At 34.6% G+C, this 17,056-nt stretch overlaps 2 long non-coding RNA genes across 3 annotated transcripts in view; one reads left to right on the plus strand and one right to left on the minus strand.

Annotated features, from left to right (window-relative positions):
* The window catches only part of LOC141417397 (uncharacterized), a 79,639-nt gene extending 71,748 nt beyond the window's left edge, over positions 1 to 7,891 (minus strand). Inside the window, exon 1 of the long non-coding RNA XR_012441938.1 lies at positions 7,725 to 7,891. This is a non-coding gene — a long non-coding RNA (uncharacterized lncRNA). The remainder of the gene's footprint in view (positions 1 to 7,724) is intronic.
* A 1,289-nt stretch (positions 7,892 to 9,180) lies between these two features.
* Positions 9,181 to 17,056, plus strand: part of LOC141417190 (uncharacterized) — a 216,193-nt gene continuing 208,317 nt past the window's right edge. For both annotated transcript variants that reach the window (XR_012441778.1, XR_012441779.1), the window contains exon 1: positions 9,181 to 9,259. This is a non-coding gene — a long non-coding RNA (uncharacterized lncRNA). The remainder of the gene's footprint in view (positions 9,260 to 17,056) is intronic.

Consider the following 17,056-nt stretch of genomic DNA (forward strand, 5'->3'; position numbering starts at 1 on the left):
CTATGCAGTGAGTAGTGTAGAGTAGCACAGGTTGCTGGAAGGTTTCTGGAATATCTTTTTTTTTTTTGTGTCTGGCTTATTTTTTTTTTTTATTCATATGTGCATACAAGGCTTGGTTCATTTCTCCCCCCTGCCCCCACCCCCTCCCTTACCACCCACTCCACCCCCTCCCGCTCCCCCCCCCTCAATACCCAGCAGAAACTATTTTGCCCTTATCTCTAATTTTGTTGTAGAGAGAGTATAAGCAATAATAGGAAGGAACAAGGGGTTTTGCTGGTTGAGATAAGGATAGCTATACAGGGCATTGACTCACATTGATTTCCTGTGCGTGGGTGTTACCTTCTAGGTTAATTCTTTTTGATCTAACCTTTTCTCTAGTTCCTGGTCCCCTTTTCCTATTGGCCTCAGTTGCTTTAAGGTATCTGCTTTAGTTTCTCTGCATTAAGGGCAACAAATGCTAGCTAGTTTTTTAGGTGTCTTACCTATCCTCACCCCTCCCTTGTGGAATATCTTGAAGTAACTTGAAAAGAGTAGTCAAGAGAAGCAAAAGGCTTGCAATGAACAAAAGCTCAACTTAACACTCATACAATTAACAAAGAGTTTTCCTTGTGAACTTATCTTCTGGGTGCTGAAGCACTTTACACAAAGCTTCTAAAATTTCCATCCATGAAGAACAACACTAGAACGCATTGTCTTGCTCTGGCGAGGTTTGCTTCCTAAGCATTCTTTTTTTCCTTTCCCCTCTCATCATGGAGTCTTATATATTGTGTGACTGACAGGTGATTGAACAATAATGTCACTACATTCATTAAAACCTAAATATGACTTCATGCACTTTCTTCTGTGGTTGTGTTGACCTTGTGGTTTATGAGTTTGTAAGTGTACATACACTAAAGCTTCCTACTGTTTCCCTTGTTATTTTGTGTCTTTTCCTTTCCTCTAAATCTGTGTAATTTACAGAATATCTTCTCGTTTCCTGATAATTTGATTCCTTTCTCTTATTATTTAACTATCAAGCCTTTTATTTGCTATATAGCAAGTATTCTTCTGAATTGTAACAGATTTCTTTAAAGAAACCTTTAGTTATGTTTTTCTTTTAAAGGAGAAAAATGTAGCAATCTAATGGACACTTTGGGGAGTTAAAAACATGTAAAACAAAGCTTTGGTTTCAAATAATAACTTAAATCAGAGTGATGACTTCTAACAGAGCAGGAGATATTAATGAAGTACTTTTAAAAATCACATAATTCTTTGACCCAATATCAATTCAAACCTGAAGAGACAATTCATCATCATCTCTTCTTTCTGCTGTCTGTCCACTTTGAAGCATATTTACAATAACTCTCATGATTAAGAGATGACATATTTGTTCAGATACAGTAAAATAAGAAAGCTCATTAGAAATAATTTTTACACCTTTATTAAAAGGTTGTGGGAAAGGATGTCAAAATTAGTGAAGTGAATTGATATAAATTAGACAGCTTAAAGAGGCAATACCAAAGTCAGGTGTTATTTCTTGGAAGTTGGCACTCTTCCTGTAACATTATTCTTCCTTTTATCTACTCGAGAGGAAAATGTTACCTAAAACAGAATCTTCCACTTTAAAAGTATTAACAAATTAAGTTATAATTATTATCATTGCTGTTAGTATACTCTTTGCTATGGAATCTATTTTAAATATTTTGCTTATATGATTTCATGGACTGTTGAAACACCTGTAAGGTAGGCATTTTTATGATTACCTATTTTCAGATGAAGTAAAGTCAAAAGCAGATAATAAAGCTTAAGAAAAGTATTAATTCTTTCTGCTAGCAAGCAGCCAAGTTGGAATTTGAACCCAAGCACTATGCTAATATGAAGTAAGTAAATTTGCAATTTTTATGTATAACATAATTTCAATAATGTAAAGCTCCACAGAAGAAAAGAATGGCGAATAACTTCTAAATATTAACTATAATTGGATTAGCACCATGAGGCTATGAGGGTATATATTTTTCTTATTCCTACTTTTCTTTGTGTTGCTGGTTGTGTTTAATAAGTCTTTGCTAAGTTTATTATGATAAAAAAACACAAACTCATTTTTAAGGATACATAAGCAAAATGAAAACTTCATCTGAAATACAACCCGGACACAGAGTCCCAATTATAGATACCCTGGGACTATTTATTATAAAAAACATGTTAAATATGGATTTTCTACATAAACATAATTGAAGAGAAAACTGGTCAGTTTTCAATGGGGGAATGGAATTTTATTGTAAGAAGAAAAAGTATTGTCAGAATCATTTGTACATTTGTCTTCACCATCGGTGGAAATGAAGAACAAAAAACAAGTAACAATATTTTATAAAATTAGAACCAAGAACTTCCTCTATATGCCAAATAGTGTCATTCATCAACAACAAAATTATAGACCTCAAAAACCCCAGCTAGAAATATCCATGATAATTCAGCACTGAAACTTTCAAAGGAGAACTAAATCGAAAACTTAAATGGAGTAAAATCTGCTAAGGACATCTGGTTTCTAAAAGCTGGGATTTTATGATCAGAATATTCATGGGCAATGTCAGAGTCCAATGCAGGTGCTTCTGCCAAGGAGGATGTCGCTGTGTACAGGAAGTATGCAGAGCTCTGCATACGCACAGGCACACTTTTAGCTTTTTCATTTTCATGACTGCTTTTTTAGTATTTAGAGTCAGAGTTTGCTTTATCAAATGCAAGTCCATTTTTTTCTCAGGGTAAATCACTTAGGGCCAATTTCCCCCTAACTTTGTCTGTTATTCTTAATTAATTCATTGAGCATGTCCTCAGTACGTACTGACAAAAAATTGTTGTGTATGGAGAAGAGAGGAAGAGAAAAGAAGTTGCTAAATATGAGAAACACTATGATACAAATAATGACAAGTAATTATAGCAAGAGTGGTGCTTTGATGGAATGGAGGACAGGAACACAGAGAAGACCCCATAATCTAGCCTTTAGATAGGTCTGGGACTATTACTGAGAAGATGTCAAGGTAGTTGCCTGGAGATGTCATCTGATTTGAGCTTGTTGGAGGGGTAAAGGTTAACTAGCTGAAAGAAGAAGAGAGGCATACAGAGCAAAGCTTAGGAGACAGAGGAAGAAAAATGTCTATTTCTAAACAATATTGTTCTAAAGTAGAAGAGACAGGATTCCTGATGTTTGCTAAAGTGTTATAACCCACTGGAACATGCTATTTTCCATCCTCGGGAAAAGAAAGCACTGGGGCAAGATTTACAATTGGAGGTGTCAGTTTATCAGGATGGAGCAGGTGTCAGGAGGAGCACTAAATCAAGTGCAGAAGGAATAAAATCAGAAACAGAGAGATGAGCAAAAGTGGTAATAGTCATAGCAAAAGACCACTTGAGATTGTACAAAAAACTCCACCATGAAAGTAAAATCCAGACCTTGTATTAGAGGAAGGAATGTAAAAAACTCAAGAGCAATTAAAGATCTCTGCAGGTTAGGCATTGCTTCAGTATTGATATAAAAATAGCAATTGATTTTCATAAACAGCAATCTCTAGGATTTGTAAATGGAGAATCTACAAATTCTAGTAAACAATTTTAGTAGGATAGTAACAACCAAAGTGAAATATTGTTTGTATTTTATATAATCATGACAAGGCTAAAAGATCAAAATCTTTTGGGAAATCATTTTTGGTAAAATAAACACGAAATTGTTGTCTAAATCATATTCAACATTGAGATGACTTAAGCTCCTGCCACTAGAACTTTTACCAGTATATAATAGACAAGCTTCTCCCTACTTTTAGCACAATATAAAAGCTTTCTTGGAAAAAAAAGGAAATTTATGTCAGTATGTTCATTTCCTACCTAAACAATCCCTATCGTTAAAAATATTTATCTTCTCCGTTTATACATGACCCATTGTAGAAAATGCAAAAATGTGTATAAAATGAATTTCAACCATAATCTAATCAACTAAATCATAAAAATCACTGTTTACAGTATTAGATATGCCCTTTGCTATGTTTTCATATGAAATAAATGTTATGCAGTATACCTGAAACTATTTAAGAATTATATCTTGCTTTTTCATTTTAGCATTTCAAAAGGTATTTTTCCAAGTCATTAAAGTAATATATACAATTATAAATTTAAATGCTTGCATTATGATTAATTTGTGATCATGCCATAAATAACAACAATTCTTCAAGTGTTTTATATTTATTATAGTGGAAGCAATGGTTCAAACCAAAGTTAATTTTCAAAGGAAATTTTAAAATACAGATCTGCATACGCATCCCTGATATTTGCCTTAGGATCAATTTTCAAATATGGAATTATTGTACTAAAGGATATAAATATTCCAAACTGGGAAATAATCCTAATTTCCCTAAACCATGTGCCAGAGTGGATTTGCTTTTATATAAACCAAAGATAAAATTTTCAAAAACTTTGAAAGATAAAAGGAATCAGCTAAGAACCTTAACTAAATTAACTGCTTATGATTGGAAAGAGATCTAAGAAATTACAAAAGTTCAATTTTCTCTTTTCTGAAATTTTAGAAGACACATAGCACAAAAAGCCATTTCAAATATCTTGTATGTCTGTGTATACTTTAAGCTGTTAAAAAATTTTAATTGTTAAAGTGGAATTATAATTTAACAGTATCACACTATATACATTGATTTTAGATCTTAATAGATTTTTGAAGGAATGGGTGGACCTATCAGTGGCCAGATCATTTGGTGCACAGTTTTATAGGTCTACTCATTCCTTAATTGCTGCCAAACGGAATCCCACGTGAAGCCCAACTTAAAACAAGGAAAAGAGAGGGGTTAGAGTAGGGAAGACACATAACTTGTTTAGAGAAACTAGAAGTCAGTATTGATGGCAAAAGGAGTGAATGACTACATTAGGTATTGAGTAAGTCATGAATGTTTCAATAATGGACTTGGTCACATAGTAGGGTAACTTATCAGAAAGAAGGCAAGAATCAGAACAATTTAGGGGGACAAATATCAACTTTCAAACTAAGAAATAGATAAAGAAACAAGACAAGTTGAGAGAGAAGGCCAATAAAATAATCCAAGAATGAAGCAAATTTAGGAAACAGGCAATGGTAACAGCCTCAAAACTGTTAGAAGAATACACTCATCCAAGCCCCTTTAGCCGCTAAAATGAGAAATACCTTCAAATTCCAATCTTCTTTGTGTTTCATGCTTGAGAGTCAAAGTCCTAAAAGACTTCATCCAAAATTCTGTGCCTAATTTGGAAACACAAGAGACCGTGAAGAGCCAAAGCAAAACTCAGCAAAAAGAGCAATGCTGGAGGTATCATAACACCCGACTTCAAACTATATTACAAAGCAGTAGCAATAAAAACAGCATGGTACTGGCACAAAAACAGACATGAAGACTAGTGGAACATAATAGAGGACCCAGATATGAATCCACACAATGATAGCCACCTTATTTTTGACAAAGGGGCCAAAAATATACCATGGAGAAAAGACAGCCTGTTCAACAAATATTGCTGGGAAAAGTAGTTATCCATCTGCAAGAAACTAAAGCTAGATCAATGTCTATCACTCTGTACTAGTAGAATTCGAAATGGATCAAGGACCTTAATATCAGACCCAAAATTCTGAAGTTAGTACAGGAAGGAACACGAAACACTCTGGAACTAATAGGTATAGGCAAGGACTTCCTCAATAGAACCCTAGCAGCCCAGCAACTAAGAGAAAGGATGGACAGATGGGACTTCATAAAATTAAAAAGCTCTGCACAACAAAAGAAATGGTCTCTAAACTAAAGAGACCACCCACAGAGTGGGAGAAAATATTTGCCAGCTATACATCAGACAAAGGACTGATAACCAGAATATACAGGGAACTTAAGAAACTAAACTGTCTCCAAATCAATGAACCAATAAATAAATGGGCAACTGAACTAAACAGAACTTTCTCAAAAGAAGAAATACTTTCAAATGGCCAAAAAAACACATGAAAAAATGCTCACCATCTCTAGCCATAAAGGAAATGCAAATCAAAACCACACTAAGATTCCACCTCACCCCTGTTAGAATAGCCATCATCAAAAACACTACCAACAACATATGTTGGTGAGGATGTGGGGGAAAAAGGAACCCTTGTACATGGTGGGAATGCAAGTTGGTGCAACCACTGTGGAAAAAAACTTGGAGGCTTCCTAAAAAATCTAAACATAAATGTACAATAGATCCAGCAATCCCACTGTTGGGTATATACCCAAAAGAATGGGACACAGGTTACTCCAGAGGCACCAGCTCACCCATGTTTATTGCAGCACTATTCACAGTACACAAGTTATGGAAACAACCAAGATGCCCCACTACTGACAAATGAATTAAGAAAATGTGGTATTTATGCACAATGGAATTTTACTCAGCCATGAAGAAAAATGAAATCTTATCAATCGCAAGTAAATGGATGGAAGTGGAGAACATGATCCTGAGCAAGGTCAGCCAGGCTCAGAAGACCAAAAATTGTATGTTCTCCCTCATATGCAGACTTTAGATTTAGGGCAAATGCAGCAATGTGGTTGGACTTGGGTTACATGACCCCGAGAGGTAAAGGGTTAGATTGAAAACCCCAAACATGAAAGCATTTGATGTCCCCACTCCAAAGGAATTAATACAGAAACCTTAAGGTGACAGAAGTCAACATGAGAAGGGGATCAGAAACCAGTGTAAAGATCAGTTAGAGATGAATCAACTTGGGTTATAACACATTTGTAAATGAAAGCAATGCTAGGAATCTCTCTGTATAGCTGTCCTTATCTCAACTAGCAAAAATGCTATGTCTTCCTTATTATTGCTTATTTCTACTCTTCAACGGAACTGGAGAAAAGTGCAGAAGAGGTTCTTCTTGGAAGGGAGGAGGGAGGCAGGGAGGGGGTGGGGGGTGGGGGCAGGAGGGAGAAATGACCCAAATAATGTGTGCACATATAAATAAATGAATAATTTTTAAAAATAATAAAATTAAAAAAAATAAAAATGAAAAACAAAATTCTGAGCCTAAACATGCACTCCACCCTGGATGCACACATGTAGTTTGAGGGAGAGTATGTTATGGTTGGATTTTTAAATAGGACATTGAAAGTGACTCCAGGAATATAGATTCAAATAGCTGTTCTCCAGTGGAAATGAAAGGAAGATAGAAGGATCAATTTGGATCCTAAAAATAAAAAAATGGAACAAGAAATCCTCTGGAACCTCTCTCTGCTGGTTTGACCCCTTAACTATTCATAAAGCCTATCATGTTAGATTAAAAAATGTCTGAATCCCTCCTCCAACTCCTCCAACGATACTAGGAATGCCATAAGAGTCAGACAGAGGGGATGAAAGAGAAAGAATTAGTATTCTAGACTTATGGCTGAGGAACTTGGCTCTTAGACCTAAATTCTGTTACAAATAATCCCCATGCATCCATGCATGCTGACAGATATGGCACAACACTTTAACCACCATTGGCTATGGACCTAATAAAAAGGGGGCATAATAAAAGCAAATTCTTCTGGGCTCCGCTTTTACAGGCAATATCAAGCCCTGTGAACTTTAATGCCCACTGTCTATTTAGATAGTCATGGCTCAGAGCTGGTATTAAAAGTAGCTAGAAATACTTGTTCTGAAGTATTGAAATATATTGCAAATTACACTGGAGTATGGGGTAGTCCAAACTAATCCTATATAGCACTGACCTTTGCAATATCAGTTCTGTTTTTCTTGGCAGCTTCATTTCCACTCCTTCTCTTTGTTTTATTCCCCTGAAGTTCCATCTTTATTTCATTTTGGTGTCAGGAATTGGTATGAAGTGGCTGCTAGGATTTGGGTATGTTTGTGTGAAAGTGTGTGATAGGTTTTGCTTTTGGGTAACCAAAGCAAACCTATTTCTCATTCCATTTTGTTTGCAGCCTCATTTTCATTCTAGCACTCTGTATTCCTCAGACACCATCAAATACTTTTCCTTTGTAAAACAATGAATGTATTATTCTGGGCTGTGCTTTTTCTAGGTCTGAAAAGAGAGCTTAGGGTGTTCTTGTTTTCCTACATATTAAAAGGAAAATACTATATCCTGGAAACCTACACATTTGTGTCAAGTAACATGAAAAAAAAAGCTGCAAAATTAATCATAGGAGGGGAATAAAAGCTGCCTCTGGTGTATGTTCACAGAGGCATTGTTTCCAAATTCTTAACTGAAAAGTATGATTTCAGAGTGAAACGATAATACAGAACAGAGGCATCTTCTGAAAGAAGATGGAGAATTGAACTTATTTAAACAGGGAAGTGTTTTTTGACCTTTAGAATTTAGCCAAAAGCCTGAATAACCTCACTTCTGCATCTCTGTGTGCAGAGAAGGCACTAATCTCAGCTCGGCTTTAATAAAATTTTATCAAATACTATGTGTGGAGCTGTACTCAAGCATCTTTCAAACTGCATATACCCAGCTGTGGCCTGTGGCATGGTCAAATACCAACTTGGCTTCAGATTTTTATGGGAAAGTTCAAAACAGGATATATTTTATCAGCCAAATAGAATTATATGTCCATTCAATCTCAGACTAAACATGATATAAATGAATGATAAAATACAGCATGTAGCAGTAATCCTATATTACTAGAGGGTCTTGCTCTTAAGTTTTCCACATGTGTCTTTCTACATATAGCTGGATTTCTTTTATTTTCATATGGTTAATAGTAATCCTAGGATGTTAAAAACTTACATTCTCAGAAGGTACCCTTTACCTTCTGAAGCATAATATTTTGTGTTGTATACAACATGCTAAATGATTCTAAACCAGATTGACCTTGAAATATACTATGAGAAACAAGAATTGGAAAAAAGGTGGACTATTTCATGACTTCTCATTTGTATGTGTGCCAATGACTTCATAATCTATAAGCCTTCCAAAATTTATTCTTTTATTGATTTTTAAAGTGTCCAAATGCTCCATTTTTCACATTATTTTTAAAAATATTTAAAACTAATCATTAAATGCAACACTTATTTGTTTGGGTCAGGGCTTTGGTAGAGAAGAGGCCTCTTATTCATGGGTATGAACTTAAAGATAGCCTAACACTCAAGGGTTAATCCTGCTCATTGACATTCTGGGAAGAAGCCTACTATCTTGCTTTTTTCTCTCTTCATGCACTTGCACTCTTAGTGTGTCTGGAATAATTGGCTGTCTTGTCTCATCAGCATCATGGAGTAAGGAGAGAGACATAACACCTATGCTGTGAGTGTTTCTTTTTTCTTTGTCCTCCTCTTAATAATAAGGACACAAAGATATTTAGAGGAGAGAAAAATTAAGAGAATGACAAAAAGAATATGATGGGAAGAGGTTTTCTTGCAACCATAGCCCTTGTATATGGAGAAGTTATCAGATTCTTTCTTGAGAAAGAACCCTTACCTCCCTGACACTAAATATTGACATTATTAAAATTGATACAAAGCATATCTGTTCATCAAGGATTTTTATAAGAAATAAGTATGTTATGTTTGTCAATAATTATTATTATTGACTATTACTATAATTATTGTTTCCTCTCCCCTTTGTAGCAAGACTGTATTCCATAAAATGTCTTTTAGATATTTGCACATTCCCTAATTAACAATAGAACTCACTTTGGTGTTAGCAATATTTTGTAAGTGTTGAAGACTTTAAGTAGCTTGATTTTCAAAATATGTTCTAAGCTTGCCTGTTGAATACTCACATCACTATGCATTTTCAATTACAGGAAAAAGGAAGTTTGGTTATTAGACTTCTTTAGATTTCAACTCAACTGAGTGACCCAAAATAGCATGGATAAATATTTAGGATCAACACCCATGTGACAACCTCACTGCTTGTTCTGTTCCTGTAGATGAGATTAATTAACAGATCTATTTGAAATGAAAAGCTAGATAAGTTAAAATTTCTACCCTCTTCTATTACACTGCCATATACACTTTTATTTTTGACAAATACATATTCATTTAGTTAAAGTCAACAGTTTAAAGAATAGTCCTTTCACTCTGTGCCATGTTAATAATTCCTAACAAATGCATAACCCTGATTAAGAAAGAAAACACAACTGGATCCCAACTGGGACCCATAACATTGTGGAGCTTCAGATGCTGTCTACTTTACACTCTCCTTAAGTATTATGCCTTTAGAATGCTTTTCTTATATTGCTCCCTTTTCTCTACCCAATCCAAGATAGTAAGTAGAATCAGTGTCTTCTATTTTTGAATGCTTATGGAAAACTTCTCAAACATCTGTCAAATCATTTGCCATTGTAGTTAGTCACCAAGTAATACACAAGATGTTCTGGAACCAAAAGTGAAAAAGAAAAAGTCCATGCCTTCTATAACTCATCTAATAGAGAAAACTGATGGTGCATTTTATGCTGTATAATAAAGGCTTAATGAGAATGAATGCATGAATAAATGAAGTAACCTGGAAAAAGTTCCAAAATCAAATAATTTCCATTGCGTTTTTATAAATGGAGAGTTAATGTGTAGCTTATGCTTCCTAACTCTTAAGTAAAGTACTTAGTATACAATAAAATATTATTTCATTTAGCCCTCTCTACAACTGTAAAGTGAAAAAAAAAATTCAGCCAAAATCAGACATACTTCAACATATGGAAGAACAAAGACTCAGAGAGGTAATACAGTTTTTCCATTGTCATGCACTGGGATGTAAAGAGAGATTTGCAGCATGAGAGAGCATAATCTTTTATATAAGAAAGGAACTCAAACACAATAAAGGCTCTCTTGGGTCTACATAATGATACACATAAGAAAATCATAGAATGCATACTGGCATCATTGGTGACATTATTAAAATGAGATTTGTTAATTATAAAATGAGATAATTTGAAGTAGATTAACTTTAGTGTTCCTTCTTTTAAAAAATAAAATATGTGTAAGTAGGAATCATGGTCAATTTTAGCATAGAAATACCTGCAAATGTACAAAATATTTTGCTATGCATTCATTATTTTTATGTATTATGAAAAATTCTACTTTAAAATAAAAAGAAGAAAGATATTCCTTAAATGAATCATTTCTTTGTAGATTACAACACATTATACACATAAACAATATAAATAGAAAACTTTGTAATCTAAGAAATACTTTGGAATTTTGGGTGTTAACTAGAGTTTGAACTCAGGGCCTCATGCTTGCTAGGCAGATGCTCTTTTCACTTGAGCCACTCTACCAGCCTGTAAGCAGTACTTTTTAATAATAGGAATTATTATATCATGAATGAATTAAGCCTAATTTATAATCTATTTTCATTTTTATTGTTGTTCAGGGGGTACATCATGGCATTTCCAAAAGCTCTTACACTATACCAAATATATCATAATCAAATTTACCCCCTCCATCAAGTTAAGAAGGTGAATATAGTTGATGTACTCTCTATACAAGAATGAATAGAGAATTTTTAAATCTGTTTAAATCACCATAAGAAGGGGGCTAAGGTAGAAAGAAGAATAATCATAGAAATGAACCAATTCAAGTTATAATACATATATACATAGAAATATCACAAGAAAATTCCCTGTATAATAATCTTAAGCAAACAAAAATGTCAATTTTTTTCTTTTATAAAATTGAAGAACAGTAGGGCAGATTAGGTCCTGTCCAGGAGGGGGGTGGTTGGTACCATGTGACTGGAGGATATGAGGAAGGGTGTAAGAGGATGAATATGGTGAAAATATTGTATACACATGTATGTAAATGGAAAAGTAAGACGTGTTGAAACTAATAAAGGAGAATAATCTATTTTCTAATACTCATCTGGGTCTTAACAAATCACAATAAAACTCTTGAAGTATCCTTTTTCTTCCAATGGAAATTAGTTGAGATTTAAAAAAAGGTTATCTTTTGCTCTTTCCAAGTCAGCATCATTTCCGGCCTGCCGACTGCCTTTTTAAAAATACTTAGCATATTTGCTGTTAATATCTTTAAAAATTTCACATAGCTTGGAGAAAAGCAGAAATTTTAGACATTTCAAGATGTATGAGAGCCAAACATCCTTTCTTTTAAATAAGAAAGGAAAAAAGAATTAAATAAGGGAGTAAGAAAAAAATTGGAGAGATGAAAGAGAAATAATGTTGGATTCTATTACAGATATTCAAAAGTCAGAACTGGGTTTTGGAATTGTATTATCTATAACTGCACAAGAACTCACCCCCAAGCTTAGTCTAGAAACCATACCTTTTTAATCTTTTGTAGTTTCTGGAGTTCTGGAATATTGGGGGCTGTTGCACTAATGGTTTCTCATGAATTGCAGTTAAAATATCAGCAGGGATATACCAGTAGTTTTATGTGACAATCGCTAGTATCAGTTTCCTCAATCTCAATTAATATCTTAGTATTCTACTAATTCTGTAAGTGTGAAACATTTCTTTTTCTTTTTTTTCTTTTATTATTCATATGTGCATACAAGGCTTGGGTCATTTCTCCCCCCTGCCCCCACCCCCTCCCTTACCACCCACTCCGCCCCCTCCCTCTCCCCCCCACCCCCTCAATACCCAGCAGAAACTATTTTGCCCTTATTTCTATTTTTCTTGTAGAGAGAGTATAAGCAATAATAGGAAGGAACAAGGGTATTTGCTGGTTGAGATAAGGATAGCTATACAGGGCATTGACTCACATTGATTTCCTGTGAGTGTGTGTTACCTTCTAGGTTAATTCTTTTTTATCTAACCTTTTCTCTAGTTCCTGGTCCCCTTTTCTATTGGCCTCAGTTGCTTTTAAGGTATCTGCTTTAGTTTCTCTGCATTAAGGGCAACAAATGGTAGCTAGTTTTTTAGGTGTCTTACCTATCTTCACCCCTTCCTTGTGTGCTCTCGCTTTTATCATGTGTTCAAAGTCCAATCCCATTGTTGTGTTTGCCCTTGATCTAATGTCCACATATGAGGGAGAACATACGATTTTTGGTCTTTTGGGCCAGGCTAACTTCACTCAGAATGATGTTCTCCAATTTCATCCATTTACCAGAGAATGATAACATTTCGTTCTTTTTCATGGCTGCATAAAATTCCATTGTGTATAGATACCACATTTTCTTAATCCATTCGTCAGTGGTGGGGCATCTTGGCTGTTTCCATAAGTTGGCTATTGTAAATAGTACTGCAAAAACATGGGTGTGCAGGTGCCTCTGGAGTAACCTGTGTCACAGTCTTTTGGGTATTTCCCCAAGAGTGGTATTGCTGGATCAAATGGTAGATCAATGTCTTGCTTTTTAAGTAGCCTCCAAATTTTTTTTCCAGAGTGGTTGTACTAGTTTACATTCCCACCAACAGTGTATGAGGGTTCCTTTTTTCCAACATCCTCACCAACACCTGTTGTTGGTGGTGTTGCTGATGACAGCCATTCTAACAGGGGTGAGGTGGAATTTAGTGTGGTTTTAATTTGCATTTCCTTTATTGCTAGGGATGGTGAGCATTTTTTCATGTGTTTTTTGGTCATTTGAATTTCTTCTTTTGAGAAAGTTTTGTTTAGTTCACGTGCCCATTTCTTTATTGGTTCATTAGTTTTGGGAGAATTTAGTTTTTTAAGTTCCCTGTATATTCTGGTTATCAGTCCTTTGTCTGATGTATAGTTGGCAAATATTTTCTCCCACTTTGTGGGTGTTCTCTTCAGTTTAGAGCCATTTCTTTTGATGAACAGAAGCTTTTTACCTTTATGAGGTCCCATTTATCTATGCTATCTCTTAGTTGCTGTGCTGCTGGGGTTTCATTGAGAAAGTTCTTATCTATACCTACTAACTCCAGAGTATTTCCTAGTCTTTCCTGTATCAACTTTAGAGTTTGGGGTCTGATATTAAGATCCTTGATCCATTTTGAGTTAATATTTGTATAGGGTGATATACATGGATCTAGTTTCAGTTTTTTGCAGACTGCTAACCAGTTTTCCCAGCAGCTCTTGTTGAAGAGGCTGCTATTTTTCCATCATATATTTTTAGCTCCTTTGTCAAAGACAAGTTGCTTATAGTTGTGTGGCTTCATATCTGGGTCCTCGATTCTGTTCCACTGGTCTTCATGTCTGTTCTTGTGCCAGTACCATGCTGTTTTTATTGTTATTTCTTTGTAATATAGTTTGAAGTCAGGTATTGTGATACCTCCTGCATTGTTCTTTTGACTGAGTATTGCCTTGGCTATTCGTGGCCTCTTGTGTTTCCACATAATTTTAACAGTAGATTTTTCAATCTCTTTAATGAATGTCATTGGAATTTTGATGGGAATTGCATTAAACATGTAGATTACTTTTGGGAGTATCGACATTTTTACTATGTTGATTCTTAAACTGTTCCACGAAATAGAAAAGGAAGGAAAACTGCCAAACACATTTTATGAAACCAGTATTACACTTATTTCAAAACCAGGCAAAGAAACCTCCAAAAAGGAGAACTATAGGCCAATCTCCTTAATGAACATTGACGCAAAAATCCTCAACAAAATAATGGCAAACCGAATTCAACAACACATCAAAAAGGTTATTCACCATGACCAAGTAAGCTTCATCCCAGGGATGCACGGGTGGTTCAACATACGAAAATCAATAAACGTAATAAACCACATTAACAGAAGCAAAGACAAAAACCACTTGATCATCTCAGTAGATGCAGAAAAAGCCTTTAATAAGATCCAACATCATTTCATGATAAAAGCTCTAAGAAAACTAGGAATAGAAGGAAAGTACCTCAACATTATAAAAGCTATATATGACAAACCTACAGCCAGCATTATACTTAATGGAGAAAAACTGAAACCATTCCCTCTAAAATCAGAAACCAGACAAGGATGCCCACTATCTCCACTCCTATTCAACATAGTACTGGAATTCCTAGCCAGAGCAATTATGCAAGAAGAAGGAATAAAAGGAATACAAATAGATAAAGAAACTGTCAAAATATCCCTATTTACAGACGACATGATCCTATACCTTAAAGACCCAAAACACTCTACTCAGAAGCTTCTAGACATCATCAATAGCTATAGCAAGGTAGCAGGATATAAAATCAAAATAGAAAAATCATTAGTATTTCTATACACTAACAATGAGCAAACTGAAAAAGAATGTATGGAAACAATTCCATTTACAATAGCCTCAAAAAAAATCAAACACCTAGTTGTAAACCTAACAAAAGATTTATTTTTCTTAAAGTCTTAGATAGAGTTATCCTTGCCATTTCCTGGAATGACAAATTAACACATAGAGGTATTGTGATTGCTAAGTTAGAGAGCCCATGAAAAGCAGTTAGCCAAATGACTAAAATCTAGCAAACACTCAGTAAATATCAGTTTTTACATTGTTATAATGAAATCTATTCAGAAGTAGATAGAAAAATAGTTTGGGGAGCATGGAATTTTCTACTAATTTGAGCACATGTATTTAGAGTAACACAAATTTTGCTGGGATAGGTGGACAGAGTCACAGTTGAATTTATGTGTCCTCTTCTACTTTCCTCTTACCTTAAAATATAAGTTCAAGCAAAAAAGTAGCAGGGAGAATAAGTATAAGGGAGAGAAAGAAATCACGGTCTGCAAATGCACACAGAAAAGAAGAGTGATATTAGTGAGATGTTGAGCAAGGAGATGCCAATCATCATCTTCTAACAAAAATGACTGAAGAGCTACCTACTAACAAAAGTGACTGAAGAGCTGCCTATCAACAAAAATAACTCAGTGATGAGGGTTCCAGTATATAATGATGGTGTTATAGCAACCAAAAGGAGCACCATGACTTTTGATGGCCACTTGAAAAAATGTAGGAAGCATTTAATTTACATCATTCCACAATCAGGATGATACAGCTTAGTACTAAGAGGGATCCCCTTAACTGTGATTCCCCACTATAAGGGAAAAGGAGAACAGCAAGATTCCAAAGACCCTCATTACTGAGGCAGACAAAAGAAGCCTTTGCCACTCAGGACCCTTTTCTCATTACTATATGTGAAATTCAACTCAAAATGAATCAAATGTAAACTTATTGAAATCACCATAAGGAGACTAAGGAAGAAAGGAGAAAAGTAGAGGAGATGAACCAATTCATATACATACATGGAAATGTTGCAATCAAACTCCCTATATATCTATCTTCAACAAACAAAAATGTCTCTTGAAAAACAGAGAACAGTAAGGCAGAACAGGTCCCATCAGGGTGTTGGTACCAGTGGGAGGAGGGAGGATATAAGAAAAGGGTGTAAGAGGGTAAATATGGTGGAAATACTATGAAAAAATAAAACATGTTGAAACTATTCCAGAGATGGGTTTGGAAGTAAAGAACAATGATGGAGAGGGTGATAAAAGAATTTTTTGTAAATGTCACAATGTACTCACAGTAAAACAATGATATGATAATGAAAAATGAATTAAAAATGCATGTAAGATCTGAAACTATAAAACTACTAGAAGAAAACATAAGTTAAAAAGCTTTAGGCTGTTGGACGAGACAATGATTTCTTGGATTTGATACCAGAAACACAGGCAACAAAAGCAAAAACAGATAGGAATGACTATGTCAAAATAAAAAGTTTTGACACAGTAAAGAAAATGATCAGTGGAGTTAGAAGGTGGCTTAAATGATGGAAGAAAATATTTGCAAACCACATACTTGGTAAGGTTGTAATATCCAAAATATATAAGGAACTCAGGTGTTTCTTAAAAGAACATTTAAAAACCACCAAAAGTCATATGAAATAGTGCTCAACTTAAATATTCATTAGGGATATGAAAATCAAAATCACAATAATATATCCCTTCATATCTTGTTAGAACAACTATTATTAGAAATAAAAAAGTTAACAATTGGTGAGGATGTGAAGAAAAGAGAATTCTTGTATCTGGTTGGTAGAAATATTAGATAGTGTACTAATTATGGAAAACATTGTGGAGTTTATACAAAAATTTTAAAATAGGGATTTCTTGTAACTAATATTCTCACTTCTACTTCATAAAGATATGAAATCGATATTCTGTAGAGATATCTACACTCATGTGTTAACTTACGTTAGTCAAGATATGAAACAATC

The sequence above is a fragment of the Castor canadensis genome, chromosome 15 (assembly GCF_047511655.1).
Source record: "Castor canadensis chromosome 15, mCasCan1.hap1v2, whole genome shotgun sequence".
NCBI classification, from domain to species: Eukaryota; Metazoa; Chordata; class Mammalia; order Rodentia; family Castoridae; genus Castor; species Castor canadensis.